The sequence below is a fragment of the Elephas maximus genome, chromosome 23 (genome assembly GCF_024166365.1).
Source record: "Elephas maximus indicus isolate mEleMax1 chromosome 23, mEleMax1 primary haplotype, whole genome shotgun sequence".
Lineage (NCBI taxonomy): Eukaryota > Metazoa > Chordata > Mammalia > Proboscidea > Elephantidae > Elephas > Elephas maximus.
In genome coordinates, this window is record NC_064841.1 from 69732990 (window position 1) to 69751280 (window position 18291).

The window sequence follows — 18291 nt, forward strand, 5'->3', positions numbered from 1 at the left end:
TTCAGCTCAGGTTTCCAGATAGCTGATCATCAAGTGTTGGTAGAGGCTCTGTCCTACGGTCTTAGAGGGGCAGGGGTGACTGGCATATATACCCGTATCTGATTGCAGCAGGAGGTCATGCTCTGAACAAGGCAGGGGGCTGAGAACCGATCCCCAAGTGTCTCTGAGGAAAACGTGTCTCTGTTCCCTAGAGCATTCTGGTGGGTGGGCTCTGCAGAGGGACCACGGGCACCCAAAGATTTTGTTGTAAGAACTGGGAGGTACCAGATATCCCTGGGCCCCTGTCCCGGGTGGCTGGGCGACCCAAGTGGAGCCACCAGTCCTTAGGTCCCTGTTGTGGGTAGGTGAGGACCTCGTTTAATAGGCAAAGCAATGCCAAACGTCAAACACCCACCTCTCCACTGCACCGCTGAAATGGCTGGAGTTTGCTAACAAGGGCCTACACTCCCGAAATAGGCTCACACAGGTCCATGCAGAAGGGAAAGTGCTCAAGGTCCACGGACGGTTTATGCCTGGACAGGAGCCGCTTCTGTCCTGAGCTCCCCCAGTTAATGGAGCTAGCAAATTATCTTTTCCCCCCAGTTGCAAATTTTTTCCTTCCCCAAGGCTGAGAGGTGCTCACCAGGGTCTATCTCAGGCCCGGGGATTCAGCCGCTGAAGCCGGCTCTGGGGTGGGGGGGGGGCGGTAAAATATACGTGAGTTCTTAGCTTTTGCCAAGAGCGCCCTTCTCCTCAGGTCCCGGAGGTGTGAGTGGGCGGTGTGGCTGCTGCTTCTCCCTGAGGAAACTGCATTCTCCTCAGGTCCCGGAGGTGTGAGTGGGCGGTGTGGCTGCTGCTTCTCCCTGAGGAAACTGCGGCCGAAGGCTAGGACCAGCCCCGCAGCCGTCGCCATAGCTGCTGCTCTGGGAAGGGTGCCTGAGGGCCCCCCGAGATTCAGGTCCAGCAACTCCTCTCCTCTACTGAACCGTCTCTTCCTTCCCCGCCCCTCAGTTTGTTGTCTACGCTTGCCTTTGATGCTCAGGGCTCCCAGCTTGTCACAAGCTTATTTGTTTCACTTGTTTTTTTGGGTCTTTGTTGTAAAGAGGGCTCGACGGAAGCGTCTGTCTGTTCCACCATCTCGGCTCTACCTCCTGATCAGGCTTGTTAGTGCTGAGGGTTGGAGCGCTGCAGCAGTCTCTTAAAATAAGACAACAATCAAGTTTGCTGCATCAGTTGAGTCTCCCTTTCAAGAAAGATTTCTCTGCAGCATGTGATGCTGTTTGATAGCATTTTATCTACAGTAGAACTTCTTTCAAATTTGGGGCCAATCCTATCAAACCCTGCTGCTGCTTTATCAACTTAGTTTATGTAATATTCTAAATTCTTTGTTGTCATTTCAGCAATGTTCACATCACCTTTACCAGGAGAAGTTTCCATCTCAAGAAACCATTTTCTTTGCTCATCCATAAGAAGCAACTCCTCATCTATTAAAGTTTTATCATGAGATTGCAGCAATTCAGTCACATCTTCAGGCCCCACTTGAACCTCCTCCTCTGAAGTCCTGAACCCCTCAAAGTCATCCATGAAGATTGGAATCAACTTTTTCCAAACTCCTGCTAATGTTGATAGTTTGACCTCCTCCCATGAATCATGAATGTTCTCAATGGCATCTAGAATGATGAATCCTTTCCAGAAGGTTTTCAATTTACTGTGTACAGATCCATCAAAGGAATCCCTATCTATGGCAGCCATAGACTTATGAAATGTGTTTCTTTTATAATAAGACTCAAGAGTGGAAATTACTCCTTCATCCATGGGCTGTAGAATGGATATTTCATTAGCAGTCATGAAAATAACATTAGTCTCCTTGTACATTCTCCATCAGATCTCTTGGGTGACCAGGTTCATTGTCAACAAGCAGTAATATTTTGAAAGGAATCTTTCTTTCTGAGCAGTAGCTGTCAACAGTGGGCTTAAAATATTTAGTACACCATGTTTAAACAGAGCACAGGCAAAGTAGATTTGTCATAATTCTTAAGGAGCCTAGAATTTTTGGAACTATAAACGAACATTGGCTTCAACTTAGTCACTAGCTACATTAGCCCCTAACAAGAGAGTCAGCCTATACATTGAAGCTTTGAAGCCAGTCATTGACTTCTTCCCAGCTATGAAAATCCTAAACGGAATCTTCCTCCAATACAAGACTCTTCCATCTACATTGAAAATCTGTTGTTTAGTGTAGCCACAGCAATCAATTATTTTAACTAGATCTTCTGAATAACTTGCTTCATCTTCTACATCAGCACTTGCTCCTCCACCTTGCACTTTTATGTTTTGGAGATAGCTTCTTTCCTAAACCTCACTGTTAGCTTCATACTTCTCTTCTGCAGCTTTCTCATCTCTCTCAGCCTTTATAGAATTGCAGAGAGTTAGGGCCTTGCTCTGGATTAGGCTTTTGCTTAAGGGAATGTTGAAGCTGTTTTGATCTATCCAACCATTAAAACTGTCTGCATATCAGCAATAAAGTTATTTCACTTTATCATCATTCATGTGTTCACTGTACCCTAAAAAAAAACAAATCTACTGCCTTCAAGTCAATTCTGACTCACAGCGATCCTATAGGACAGGATAGAACTGCTGCATAGGGTTTCCAAAGAGCAGCTGGTGGATTTGAGCTTCCAGACTTCGGGTTAACAGCCAAATGTTTAAACCACTGAGCCACCAGGGCTCCAACTGTTCACTGCAGTAGCACTTTTAATTTCCTTCAAGAACTTTTTCTTTGCATTCACAACTTGGCTGACTGGCTCAAAAAGCCTAGCTTTCAGCCTATCCTGGCTTTCAACATGCCTTTATGCCTTCCTTAGGGAGCTTAATTGTTTCTAGCTTTTGGTTTAAAGTGAAAAACTTACAGTCTTCCTTTCACTTAACACTTAGAAGCCATTGTAGGGTTATTAATTGGCCTAATTTCAATACCATTTTTTCTCAGAGTATAGGGCAGCCTGAGAGAGGGAGAGAGACAGGGAACGACCGATAAGTGAAGCAGTCAGGAAATACACATCATTTATCAATTAAGTTTGCTGTCTTATATGGGTGTGGTATGTGGCACCCCAAGACAATTACAAGAGTAACTTCAAAGACCACTGATCACAAATAACTATAACAGATATAATAAAAAGTTTGAAAACTGTAAGAATTACTGAAATGTGACACAGAGACATGAAGTGAGCACATGCTGCTGGAAAAATGACGCTGATAGAATTGCTCGAAGCAGGGTTGCCACAAACCTTCAATTTGTAAGAGACACAGTATCTGCAAAGCACAATAAAAGAGTGAAGCACAGTAAAACAAGATTTGCCTGTATTACTGTTTTTTGATTCTATTCTCCACATTTCTCAGATATGTTCATTTCTTTCCACACCCATAGCCCATATCCTGGTTTTAGCTCCCAACATTGTCTGCCTAGAATAACTTTGGTAGCTTCTAAATGGTTCGCTGTACTCTTTCTTGCCAACACCCATCCCTTCTTCACAATGTGATCTTTTTAAAACTCAAATCTACTATGTCATACTTCACATAAAAGCCCATTGCTCATAGAATGAAAATAAATAAAGAAATAAAACACTCTTTTACGTGGCTTTCAAGCTCAGTATGATCTAGTCTCTGACAAGTCCTCCACCTTCACAGATTGGAGTTTTTTGCTCAAAGTATACTCTCCAGTCCCTTTGATTTAATTCTAATACTTCAGACTCATTATAGTTCTTCTGAAGAGCCCAAGTGACTCAGTGGTTAACCCTCAGCTGCTAACCAAAATATCAGTGACTCAAAGCCACTAGCACTGTGAGTCAAAATTGACTCAATGGCAATTTTTTTTTTTAATAATTCTTCTTTAGGGCCTTTGTATGTATTCTGTTCCCTTTGCCCAGAAAACTGTTCCACCACCAATCTAATTAGCTCTCATTTCTTCTTCTACTAGCGTCTCAACTCTCACTTCCTCATGTAAGTATTCTCTGACTTTTCCTAAAAAACTTTCTGTAAACCCAGTGCATAAGCAGTTTGTACTCACATACTTCTACAGTTATTTAAGATTATATTGTAAGCCACATATAGATAGGTCTGCAATATATGGATTTTTTTCTTACTATGTAGAATGTTTGTTTTATATTTAATGAAAGAGTGCTGTCAGAATTAGATGTAGGGTTCTATGCATACAAAAAGAAATTACATTGAAAGCATGTAAGTTTTTATGATAACTTCAAACTCAGAGGCCAAATCTGAGTCACTTTACAACTCAGAATTATCAATGTTATTATTTTTTTTCCACATAATATGATGTTCTATGCCATTGAGAACACTGGTGATGAAGCATTTCTTGAGAGAGTGTTCCGTAATTGTTTTTGTTCAACATCAGCAGGAAATTCTGACAAATTGATGTTTGACACCTTAACAATAGTCTTGTTTGATGCATAAATCCATTACACAGCTCCCCATTCCTCTGAGGGTTTTTTTTTTCTTCGTCTATTCCTAGCTATTTGGAAATCTATTCTGACATCTTCATTGCTTAGAGTGTGACACAAAATCCTAACTCAAACAAAATGCAGTAGAGCTTCATCTACTTGTGAATATCTTACTTCCTTAGGTCTCATAAAGCCCTTTCTTGTTACCTTGAAAGAAAATATGAAATTGTGATCATTCCTCCAATGATGACCATTCCTTCACTGATATCAAAGTTATACCCTGCTGCTTGAATTCCATGCTGTTCTGTATAAACAACAACTTTTTGTTGTAATACTCATTTACAATGTAATCCTTCTTGAAGACATCTTGAATGGCAATTAAATCCCAATATTCAGAACCAAAAAATATAACTAAGTTAAAAGTGACACTACAAAAAGCGCTAACCCAGCACATCCATGCAGAACAGTAAAAATTCTGTCCTTTTTTTTTTTTTCCCTGTGGTATATGGTTGATGACAATTGCAAGGAATAACCTCAAGTACATTCCCATAACTTACTTGGGGGTAGAAGGGTATTTGAAGATGAGAGAGTATGCAGATGAAGATGAGGATATCCCCAGCAGCAGTTAGGGATACAAAGAGATCAGGGATAACAGGGGCAGTGTGCTCTGACTTCAGGAAAGGACACGTGAGCTCCCTCCCATGGGAAGCAGAAGTTAAGACTTCCCTGCAGTGGCCTCAGCTAGATTTATATATTTTTGCTCATCTTTTTAAAACAGCATCTATCAAAATTCCAAGTATATATAAAAAAAAAAGTATATAGTTGGTGCTAAATATGCTACATCTTCATGTTCTCTTATATTCAAATACCCTCCTACCAACCAAATTGCATATAGGGATGTGTTGTTTTTGTTAGGTGCCGTCGAGTTAGTTCCAACTCATAGCAACCCTATGCACAACAGAACGAAACACTGCTCAGTTCTGCCCCATCCTTACAGTCATTGTTATGCTTGAGCCCATTGTTGCAGCCACTGTGTCAATCCACCTCATTAAGGGACTTCCTCTTTTTCACTGACCCTCTACTGTACCAAGCAAGGTGTCCTCCTCCAGCGACTGGTCCCTTCTGATAACATGTCCAAAGTATGTGAGACGAAGTCTCGCCATCCTCTCTTATAAGAAGAATATTCTGGCTGAACTTCTTCCAAGACAGATTTGTTCGTTCTTTTGGCATGGTATACTCAATATTCTTCGCTAACACTACAGCTCAAAGTTGTCAATTCCTCTTCAGTCTTCTTTATTCAGTGCCCAGCTTACGCATGCATATGAGGCAATGGAAGACACCATGGCTTGGGTCAGATGCACCTTAGTCCTTTAAAGTGATATCTTTGCTTTTTAACACTTTAAAGAAGTCCTTTGCAGCAGATTTTCCCAATGCAATGCGTCATCTGATTTCTTGACTGCTGCTTCTATGGCTGTTGATTGTGGATCCAAGTGGACTGAAATTCTTGATAACTTCAATCTTTTCTTTGTTTATCATGATGTTGCTTATTGGTCCAGTTGTGAGGAGTTTTGTTTTCTTTATGTTGAGCTGTAATCCATACTGAAGGCTGTGATCTTTAATTTTCATCAATTAGTGTTTGAAGTCCTCTTCACTTTCGGCAAGCAAGGTTGTGTCATCTGCATAACGCAGGTTGTTAAATGAGTCTTCCTTCTGTTCTGACGCCCCATTTTTCTTCATATAGTCTAGTTTTTCAGATTATTTGCTCAGCATACAGATTGAATAAGTATGGTGAAAGGGTACAACCCTGATACATGCCTTTCCTGACTTTAAACTACGCAGTATCCCCTTGTTCTGTTCGAATGACTGCATCTTGATCTATGCACAGATTCCTCATGAGCATAACTGAGTTTTGGGCATACATATATATATATATAAACAATTGTAAGAAAAATATAAATCTTTAAATAAAAGCAAAGAGTAAACATATCATGGAATTAAATGTGAAAAAGAAGTCAGAGATTTCATACGTAGGTGAGGTTTGACTACATATTTTGTGACTACACAGTGCTATATAAAATGTTTACATGAAAATTAATCTGCTTTAAAAATTGGGGCTATGTTTTCCTTTACAAAGACTGAGGATATGCTTATTGAAGATTATAGTCTCTGAGAACATTTTATTCAAGGTCACCCAGGGAGTAATAGCCCTGAAGGAAGCAAGAGGAATGTTCAAACTTCCCCTTTTTTTCCCTTTCTATTCTCTTCCATAATCCTGCTACTAGAACTAGGCTCTTCCCACTCACTGCCCCATAAAGTTTGTTCTCTTTCTCCTTTTACTTCTTCCCTTCTTTCTTTTTTTTTTTTTTAAAACCCTTTCCTACACAAGTAGATTTTATTTCTCAAGGCCCAAATCACTCCTGACAATTATTATTCTGCCCACTTCTGTTACTTATTTTGATTTACAGCTTTTTCTATATTGAAATAAGCATATCTTTGTTCCTTAATTATCTAGTCAAAGGAAAATATTCTCTAATTCTTAGAATTCCACATACCAAACCCCAAAATCAAACCTGTTGTTGTAGAGTCGATTCTGACCCATAGAGACCCTATAGGACAGAGTAGAACTGTCCCATGGTGTTTCCAAGGAGCAGCTGGTGGATTCAAATTGCCAACCTTTTGGTTAGCTGCCACATCACTTAACCACTGCTCTACCAGGGCTCCAGAATTCCCCATAGATTTTAATATATCCCTGCAAAGTGAAATATTTGTTGGTGGAAGAAAACACAGGGAAGAAGAAATTACACAAGGAGTTCAGCCTAGAAGAATACTTAAAGTTGCTGCAGAATTGGTGCAATATAGATAGAATAGAAACAAAAACAAAAATTTGTATCTTACCCTTAAAGAAGGGTACTGGCATTGTTTAGCAAAGCTTTTTCAAAAATAGTGGTCTTTCTTTGAGCTTATTGTTTTAAAGGTCCAAGTGAGCCATGATCAAGACTCTTTCCCATGTTCTTATTATTTTAAAAAGAAAAGCTTCTACACAGACTGCAGTTGTATCACTGTGTAGTAAGAAAATATGAATTTTATGAATCAAACATGTAAAAAAATAAATGTTCCAAAAATGCTCATGAAATCAAAAACTGCTACAGGAATCTAAAGGAATCGTAAAGTGTGTGGACCACATAAACTCTGAAAACTTATTTTGCCGTAATTACTCTGTTTTCTTCCTGACATTGGCAAGTACAGGAGCTGGAAGGTGTTTCTATAAAAGACCAGATAGTAAATATTTTCTGTTTTGTGGGCCATAGGATCGCCTCCAAAAATATTCAATGTTGCCATTGTAACATGCAAGTAGCCATGGGGTATAACCTAACAAATGGGCACAGCTCTGCTCCAATAACTCTTAATTTACACAAACAGGTGATGGGCCAAATTTGGCTTGCAGGTCATAATTTGCTGACCCCTGCTCCAAGATCACTATGTAATTCCTAGTATGTACTTCTACAAGTTCATTTCCATATCACTACATCAACTTCCCAATTCAACTTCGAGAACAGGGCATTTATTTGGGTTGGAGGGTGAGAATGATAGACAAACACACACATACTAAAACAGTCAAATAAATTACCTTACTTTAGTTATAGAAAAGAAATCTACATGTTTAAAGCTCAAAATGATTAAATCATTGCTAAATGGGCTATAACCCATTTAAACATTTTAATTTGGTATTACTTCCCATTAAGGTAGCTTTGCTTTGTTGGTCAATATCTACATGTTGGAAAATACTAATATATATTTTATTATCATTTTACTCAGCTGGTTTTTTTTAACAACATATGGCTAGTGGTGATCAAGGCGGTGATCCAGACCACAAACCTGCTTTAGCTAATAAATTCAGATTATGTTAAATTGGCATTATTACAATAACATGTTTTCTGTGTGGATAATTTTTTGTGTATTTCTATTTATAGAAGGTTTTCTACAAGTATTATGTTGTGAGATACCAGAGCTGCAGCAAACACTGAGGCTAATACAGGAATAGTGTTTCCAGAATGCAGGGAAACTAACTTCTTAGAAATAAGTGTTGATGCCAATTATATTGTATTAAGATGAGTAACTCTTAAGGTCAGCAAATTCCCATATTTTCAAAATTATGATAAAATTTTATAGTTGCCACATGAAGAAGCTTGGGAAGGTGAGCAGAGTAGTCTTCCATGATACCTGTCTTAGGATTCTCTAGAGAAACAGAACTAGTGATTAAATAGAGAGATAGATTGGGAGAAAGAGAGAGAGATTTAGGAATTTACTCATGCAATTGTGGGGGGCTGGCAAGTCCAAAATCCATAGGTCAGGTGATAGGCTGGACACTATGGAATGCTTACTTCCCAAAATCAGGAGACAGAAAGGGTGAAGAATAAGAGTATTCTGGCAAAATGTCTACTTATATTCTTAAGGTAGAACACACCTTGGGGAAACTCTCTGTTTGCTCCAAAGGCCTTCCACTGATTGATTGAGGCCCGGCCACGTTATAGAAAGAAGTCTGCTTTACTTAATTAAACGTAACTACTTTATAACAGCAACTAGATTAGTGTTTTAACAAACAAGTGGGCACAATATTCTAGTCATGTTAACACAAAATTAACCATCACAATACCAATCTATTTCTACTGGTCATTTTTAAATAAAATCCTTAATTCATGTAGATTTGATTATATAACCTTAATAAAGTACATTTTGAATGACACATTATTTAATCTAAGAAGAATTTTCCATTCATCTCCTGATTTTGGAAACTGGTAAGACTTCATCTTGGTATAAAAAAATATAATGTTTTTCAAAAGGCCAATTTCTGTATTTTCTAAGTCCCTTTTCCTCTATATAGTCTATAGAATCCTGAGCGACAGTAACACAAATGTTATTTTATTTGTTTACATAGAGGTGAACATTGGCGTGGACAACTTTTGTTACAGGAATTATTTTGAACAAGAGTGGTTACCAGTAATTTTTATTACAAGAAAAATACCTTTAAACCTTTCAATGAAGACACAAATGCTTAGAGAAGAAACAAAGTAGACACATACATAGAATGTGTACCATCAATCATGCTTTCATATTATGGTAAATATTCTTGATGAGCCCAGATATGTCTCAAGAGTTTGTTCAATTATGGTAATAAAGGCTACTGCAATAAGTAGTAAGAAGTTGTTACAGCTAACATGCTAAGAAAAACTTTCAAGAGGTACATAGGGCTGTGGGAACAGAAACTGGAATTAAGGATCAATCAAGGTGTAGAATTATGCTAGTTTTTTGGTTGAACCCTAAAGACCTATAAGTGGGGGCTCAGGGTGAACTGGGAAGACCAAAAACTAATACGAACGGAAATCAAACTGTGCATACATTCCTCATCAATTTAGGTTGGCTGGGGATTATTAGTGCTGAGAGCATGATTGTATTACAGAACCAATTGTAAATCTTCTTTGGAGAAAAATAACATTGCCCTAGAACATCATACTTTCCATGTAAAATATTAAGTAGTTGAAACAAAAATTATGAGGCATAAGAAGAGACAAGAACACATGTTCGGAAATAATATAAACAGCAGAATATATATAGAAACAGACATAGGGAAGTATATAATGGAGATATTAGGCACAAAGTTTAAAAAAATGAGCTTGATATAATGTGTTGTTATGTGCAGTGAAGTCGATTTTTTACTTATAAGGGCCCCATGTGACAAAGTAGAACTGCCCCATAGAGTTCTCTAGACTGTAAACAGGACACTATGAGTTGAAATTGACTTAAAGGCAGCGTTTGCATTTTTATCTTTTTTAATCTTTTTGGGAGCAGATCATCAGGTATTTCTCTCATGGAGCTGTTGAGTGGGTTTGGACCACCAACTTTTTGGTTAGCAGCCAAGTACTTAACTGTAGGAACAAAAATTTTTTTAAAAAATTGAGAATTTTGGCTGACAATTGTAAGCACATTGGTTAAATGTGAAGGTTGCTAGGGAAACAACCCATTAATTTAAAATGTAAATAAAAATAAATAATTAAGCATTTATTTAATTCTTCTCTAAACTATTTATCAGGGTAACTAAATACTTGATGAGGGAAAATGTATCTTTACAGGAGTTCTCAAGAAAAAAATGAAGAAAGAAAAATTTAATTAAAATATCATCATTTTGAAACCACTCATAAATTAATGGATCTAGATAATGTTTTTTAGTGACTGTATGACAAAATTGGACATCATAAAAAAAAATTATATGCTACCAGATGGAAAAATACTCTACTTATGAAGTAGTCTTTCCGAAAAAGCATAAAAATGTATTTATTTAAGACTCCATGTTCAACTACCAACCTCAAAGAAATATACTAGAAAGAACAAGACAAACTGCACTATAAAAATACTGTCAGCAAAAACCAGACTATGAGAAGTTGTATAGAAAAAATAACCTGATTTCTTCAACAATAATATGCAAGGAATTTTATTTAAATGATATAGAGATACATCCTAAAAATTAAAGAGATTTTAACTGTTAGGAAACAATTGGATTGTCAAATCTAAAAAAAAAAAAAAACTTACCCAGTATCAAAAGTTTCCCCAAAATATCAAGTTTGTAAGCAATCAAAAGGCTCAGACAAGGCAGGGAGAGGTCCCAGAAGTTGAGGACAGCTCCACATTTCCTTCTTTTATGCATTGAACAGAGAATCTCTGACCCAGGGTAATAGATGAGATCTCCAAGTGAAGTTTTGTGGAATTACCTCATGCAGCCTGGGAAGTATTATACTTATGGAATGCCTTCATTTTATTCTCCAGCTTATGTGACATTTTTCAAGGAGTTGTGCCTGATAAAGCCATAACCTCTGGTTTTATTTATTACAAGCATTCTTTAACCAGGGACTTTTGGTTATGAACACACCATAGCAAATGATCTCCCTCTTTGCAAACATTATTTGTCTATTAACCCAGATATACAGTTAGCATATTGAAAAGAAGATAGATGGTACCATCTGACTTCTATTTTCCCCTAGGTTTTCCTTTTGTTAATTGGAGGATAAATGAGTCACAGTTCAGCTACTTTGACTCCTTCCTTCCCATCAATAAATCACACTGAATGGAATTTATTTGAATCCTCAGTTTAAAAAAATAAAAAGGAAAATAAGGCCTTGGGAAAACATAATCCCTTACTGCCTGTTTGACGGTATTAGGGAATTATTGGTCATGGAGGAGGTTGTGATAATGCTAATAGCTAAAAAAAAAAAAAAAGTCACTATCTTTTGGAGATGCATTTCAAATGACAATCTTCAACATAACCCAGGATCAATTATATAGGGGGATGGGCATAGAGGGCTGTAGATAAATTTGGGTGTGCAAGTGCTGAAGCTTCGTCATAAGTACTCTGAGGTCTATGCACTTTCCTTTCTGCTATTTTTATGCATGAAGTTTTCTATAATAAATAGATAAAAAGGAACTTTGTATAAAACAATAATAATAATTTTATATAAGGACATATATTATTGTATATATTATATATTATTTATATGTATTACAATACTAGGCAAAAGGTGGTAATTATTACTTGAAGCCTCCTTCATTGCCTGAGAAATTTTATAGAAGTACAAATTTATAGTACACCTTACATGTCAAAGATACCTGTATCTCTATGGTAGCTGTTAAAAGAAACTACCAGGCTAATAAATAAAGCATGAAAGGGAAACATACAATCAAATTAACAGAAGAAAAAAAGGAATGAAAGAGGTGGAAGAAATAGAAATAAACTGATAAAATGGCAGATTTAAACCCAAATATAAAAATTACACTAAATGTAATCAGAAAAAATTAAAACACTATTCAAAAGACAAAAATTGTCAGATTAAATGAAGGAACTCAACCATATGATGTTACAAGAGACATAACTTACATATTAGGATGCTTAAAGTTTGAAGAATCATTTCTAATCCTAAAGAAAGAAATTTCATAATTTTGAAAGATTTAGCTCACTGGTAAGGTATATCAAATCTAAGCTTGTGTGCACCTAATCATAACATCTCAAAATGTGTAAAAGGATATTTAGAAGCGATATAAAAAGTGGACAAACCAAAAATTATACTGTGAGATTTTAACAAACCAATCTCATTCTCAATATATTTCCAAATACAGATTTTTTTTGGAATTTATCTTCTGATCACAATACAAATTAAACTAGACATCAGTTTAGTAGACTTCATAGTAATACTCCCAAGGATATCAGGTTCTAATCCTTGGAACTTGTGTTACCTTATACTCCAAAGGCTTTTTAGATGTAATTATGTTAAAGATCTAGAGATAGGGTGATCATTCTGGACTATCCAGGTAGGGCCTAAATGCAATCACAGTTGTTCTTATAAAAGAGTGAGATTTGATATAAACAGAAGAGGAGGCGCCAAGGTGATCACAAATGCAGAAATTGGAGTGATGCTGCCACAAATCAAGGAATGCTGGCAGCCACTAGAATCCAGAAAAGACAAGAGGTGGATCCTGCTCTAGAGCCTCTGGAGGGAGCACAACCCTGCCAGCACATTGACTGCAGCCCAGCGATACTGATTTCGAACTTCTGGTCTCAGAATAATGAGAGAAAATTTTGTTGTTTATTTGTGCTAATTTGTTAAAGTAGCCATAGGAAATTACTATGCAGTAGGAAGTGATACTGTAAAGTTCATAATATTCTTTTCTAATCTCCTTAATGTCTATAGAGAAAAGTTTTGCAAAGATTTTTATTGTAGTACAATGTATTTTTAATTATCTTTCAGAAAAAGCTATTGAAAAAATTTCAAATCCTTAGCTCAATTTTTTCCAACTTTTATAATAAAAACATCCATGCGTTGACTTCTCCCACTACCTGATTTGTAATGTTTTGTTATGTTTTATATATCCAATGGAAACTTCCAGAGACTTAGAGTGAAAATAATATAGACCAAAATTTTGCACTTGGTAACACAGATGAGAAGATGCAGTTAAACCTAAAACCTAAAACAAGATTTGGTTATTATCTGTTTATTTTAAATTAGCCATACCATTGCCAATTCCATGAGTATTCTCTAATGGACCACAGTGATCAAATTATATTATTTAAATACACATGTACATATATGTATACATCCCCCATGTGTCTGTCAGTTTGTCATACTGTGGGGGCTTGCATGTTGCTGTGACACTGGAAGCTATGTCACCACTATTCAGGTACCAGCAGTGTCACCCATGGAGGACAGGTTTCAGCTGAGCTTCCAGACTAAGACAGACTAGGAAGAAGGACCCAGAAGTCTACTTCTGAAAAGCACTAGCCAGTGAAAACCTTATGAATACCAGCGGAACATTGTCTGATATAGTGCTGGAAGATGAGCCCCCCAGGTTGAAGGCACTCAAAAGATGACTGGGGAAGAGCTGCCTCCTCAAAGTAGAGTCAACCTTAATGACGTTGATGCAGTAAAGCTTTCAGGACTTTCATTTGCTGATGTGGCATAACTCAAAATGAGAAGAAACAGCTGCAAACATCCATTAATAATCAGAACCTGGAATGTACAAAGTATGAATCCAGGAAAATTGGAAATCATCAAAAAAGAAATGGAACTCATAAACATCGATATCCTAGGCATTGGTGAGCTGAAATGGACTGGTATTGGCCATTTTGAATTGGACAATCATATAGTCTACTACGCTTGGAATGACAACTCAAAGAGGAATGGTGTTGCATTCATCGTCAAAAAGAACATTTCAAGATCTATCCTGAAGTACAACGCTGTCAGTGATAGGATAATATCCATATGCCTACAAGGAAGACCAGTTAATATGACTATTATTCAAATTTACGCACCAACCACTAGGGCCAAAGATGAAGAAATAGAAGATTTTTATCAGCTGCTGCAGTCTGAAATTGATCGAACATGCAATCAAGATGCATTGATAATTACTGGTGATTGGAATGCGAAAGCTGGAAACAAAGAAGAAGGATCAGTAGTTGGAAAATATGGCCTTGGTGATAGAAACAATGCTGGAGATCAAATGATAGAATTTTGCAAGACCAACAACTTCTTCATTGCAAATACCTTCTTTCATCAACCTAAATGGCGACTATACACATGGACCTTGCCGGATGGAACACACAGAAATCAAATTGGCTACATCTGTGGAACAAGATGATGGAAAAGCACAATATCATCAGTCAGAACAAGGCCAGGGGCCGACTGTGGAACAGACCATCAATTGCTCATATGCAAGTTCAAGCTGAAACTGAAGAAAATCAGAACAAGACCATGAGAGCCAAAATATGAACTTGAGTATATCCCACCTGAATTTAGAGACCATCTGAAGAATAGATTTGACACATTGAACACTAGTGACCAAAGACCAGACGAGTTGTAGAATGACATCAAGGATATCATCCATGAAGAAAGCAAGAGGTCATTGAAAAGACAAGAAAGAAAGAAAAGAACAAGATGGATGTCAGAGGAGACTCTGAAACCTGCTCTTGAATGCCGAGCAGCTAAAGCAAAAGGAAGAATTGATGAAGTAAATGAACTGAACAGAAGATTCCAAAGGGCAGCTCGAGACGACAAAGTAAAGTATTATAATGACATGTGCAAAGAGCTGGAGATAGAAAACCAAAAGGGAACAACACCCTCTGCGTTTCTCAAGCTAAAAGAACTGAAGAAAAAATTCAAACCTCGAGTTCCAATAGTGAAGAATTCTATGGGGAAAATATTAAACGACGCAGGAAGCATCAAAAGAAGATGGAAGAAATACACGGAGTCATTATACCAAAAAGAATTAGTCGATGTTCAACCATTTCAAGAGGTGACATATGTTCAGGAACCAATGGTACTGAAGGAAGAAGTCCAAGCTGCTCTGAAGGCATTGGCAAAAAACAAGGCTCCAGGAATTGATGGAATATCAATTGAGATGTTTCAGCAAACAGAGGCACTGCTGGAGGTGCTCACTCATCTATGCCAAAAATACGGAAGACAGCTTCCTGGCCAACTGACTGGAAAAGATCCATATTTATGCCTATTCCCAAGAAAGGTTATCCAACCAAATGTGAAAATTACAGAACAATATCATTAATGTCACATGCAAGCAAAATTTTGCTGAAGATCATTCAAAAATGGCGGCAGCAGTATATCAACAGGGAACTGCCCGAAATTCAGGCCAGTTTCAGAAGAGGACGTGGAACCAGGGATATCATTGCTGATATCAGATGGATCCTGGCTGAAAGCAGAGAATACCAGAAGGATGTTTACCTGTGTTTTATTGACTATGCAAAGACATTCGACTGTGTGGGCCACAACAAACTATGGATAATGTTGGGAAGAATGGGAATTCCAGAACACTTACTTGTGCTCATGAGGAACCTTTATATAGATCAAGAGGTGGTTGTTTGGACAGAACAAGGGGATACTGCATGGTTTAAAGTCAGGACAGGTGTGTGTCAGGGTAGTATTCTTTCACCATACCTATTCAATCTGTATGCTGAGCAAATAATACGAGAAGCTGGACTATATGAAGAACAGGGCATCAGGTTTGGAAGAAGACTCATTAACAACCTGCGTTATGCAGATGACACAATCTTGCTTGCTGAAAGTGAAGAGGACTTGAAGCACTTACTAATGAAGATCAAAGACCACAGCCTTCAGTATGGATTGCACCTCAACATAAAGAAAACAAAAATCCTCACAACTGGACCAATGAGCAGCATCATGATAAACGGAGAAAAGATCGAAGTTGTCAAGGATTTCATTTTACTTGGATCCACAATCAACAGCCATGAAAGTAGCAGTCAGGAAATCAAAAAACGCATTGCATTGGGTAAATCTGCTGCAAAGGACCTCTTCAAAGTGTTGAAGAGCAAAGATGTAAAGATGTCACCCTGAAGACTAAGGTGCACCTGACCCAAGCCATGGTATTTTCAATCGCATCATATGCATGTGAAAGCAGGACAATGAATAAGGAAGACCGAAGAAGAGTTGACGCCTTTGAATTGTGGTGTTGGCAAAGAATATTAAATGTACCATGGACTGCCAAAAGAATGAACAAATCTGTCTTAGAAGAAGTACAGCCAGAACGCTCCTTAGAGGCAAGGATGGCAAGACTGCGCCTTACATACTTTGCACATGTTTTCAGGAGGGATCAGTCCCTGGAGAAGGACATCGTGCTTGGCAGAGTACAGGGTCTGCAGAAAAGAGGAAGACCCTCAATGAGGTGGATTGACACAGTGGCTGCAACAATGAGCTGAAGCACAATGATTGTAGGAATGGCTCAGGGCTGGGCACTGTTTCGTTCTGTTGTGCATAGGGTCGCTATGAGTCAGAACCGACTCGACAGCACCTAACAACAACAACGTATGTATACATACATACATATATATATGCACATACATACCGAAAAAACCAAACCCATTGCTGTCGAGTTGATTTTGACTCATAGTGACCCTATAGAACAAAGCAGAACTGTCCCATAGGGTTTTCCAAGGAGTGGCTGGTGGGTTTGAACTGAAAACCTTTTGGTTAGCAGGTGAGCTCTTAGCCACTGTGTCACCAGGGCTCCATACACATACATATGTACATATGTGTATGTGTATATATGTATGATATTTTTTTGAGTAAATGACAACCAAAGTTTTAATTAAGGGTATGTGCCTGACTTTAGTAAAAGTTTGCAATATCTCCTGTTATTCTGTGTCTTGGGGTATTAGGGGCTTTGATCTGAAAAACATTCCTGAGAGATTAACAAGTTCTTATAAGCAGGTGCTTTAGATTAAAGGCACCATTTTCAGGATTTGAAAAATTGCTTTGTGTAGCTAACGATGAAAAGCCAACTGATTCACTCCATTCTTTTTAACTAATAGGTTCTTCTAAGATAACTTAAAAGATGGCATTATTCATTGATCCCTGGTCATTCTTATTAACTATCTCAAACACAGTGCATATTTGAATTAATTTCTTTCAACTCATGCTGAATCTGGAAATAAGGAAATCTTGATCACAATTTAATCTTTCTGAAATTGAAAGCTAAGAATTTTTTTTCATTTTATTTTATTTTTATTTGGTCATTATTTATCACTTAGATGTTAGAGTCCAGTTATCACTGACAGTAGATTTTGTTGTGTGCTTTCTCAATTTTTATATTATATCAGGCTGAGGTGAATTATTTCAAAGAAAAACATGAGACCTAAAAACTGAGGGAAGAAAGCCAACAAACACTTTACTCTTCAAAAATAACTATGTATATACACACATATATATATATATATATATTTTTTTTTTTAACTAAAGAAAGAGGTGCTGGGCATAACATTAAATAAATACCATAATAAGTAATTGATTTCTTTAAGAACAGTAATCTCTACAAAGATATTCACTCTCTTCCTGCAATTCTCTCGTGGAATGCCAAAAAGGTATCTACTGAGGGACAGAAGAAACAAACAGTTATACCTGCTTCCTTCAGATAGGCCCTCTAAGGGGTTCTACTTCTCACAAGCCACCTGTAGATGACCATGGCTGCTGTGTCTGGATTCCACATCTTACTAGGGCAATAACCTCCAGGGTTACGAAAGAGCGGTTCTGGAAATTTTATACTATTTTCTAATTTTAGATGTTATTTTGGATGTATTCTGTTAACACATTTTCATTTTAAACTGTTGTGACTGTAAAAGCTGTAGTGGTAACCACACACTGGGTACCTATAACCTACCACATATCATGCTACTTTCTTCCCTTATTATGTACACTCTCTCATGAATGAGCAAACGTTTCTAGATAATTGTTATTACGAATGTTGTCAACATGGGCACGTGTGCAAAATTTTTTCTTGACTATGTACATCA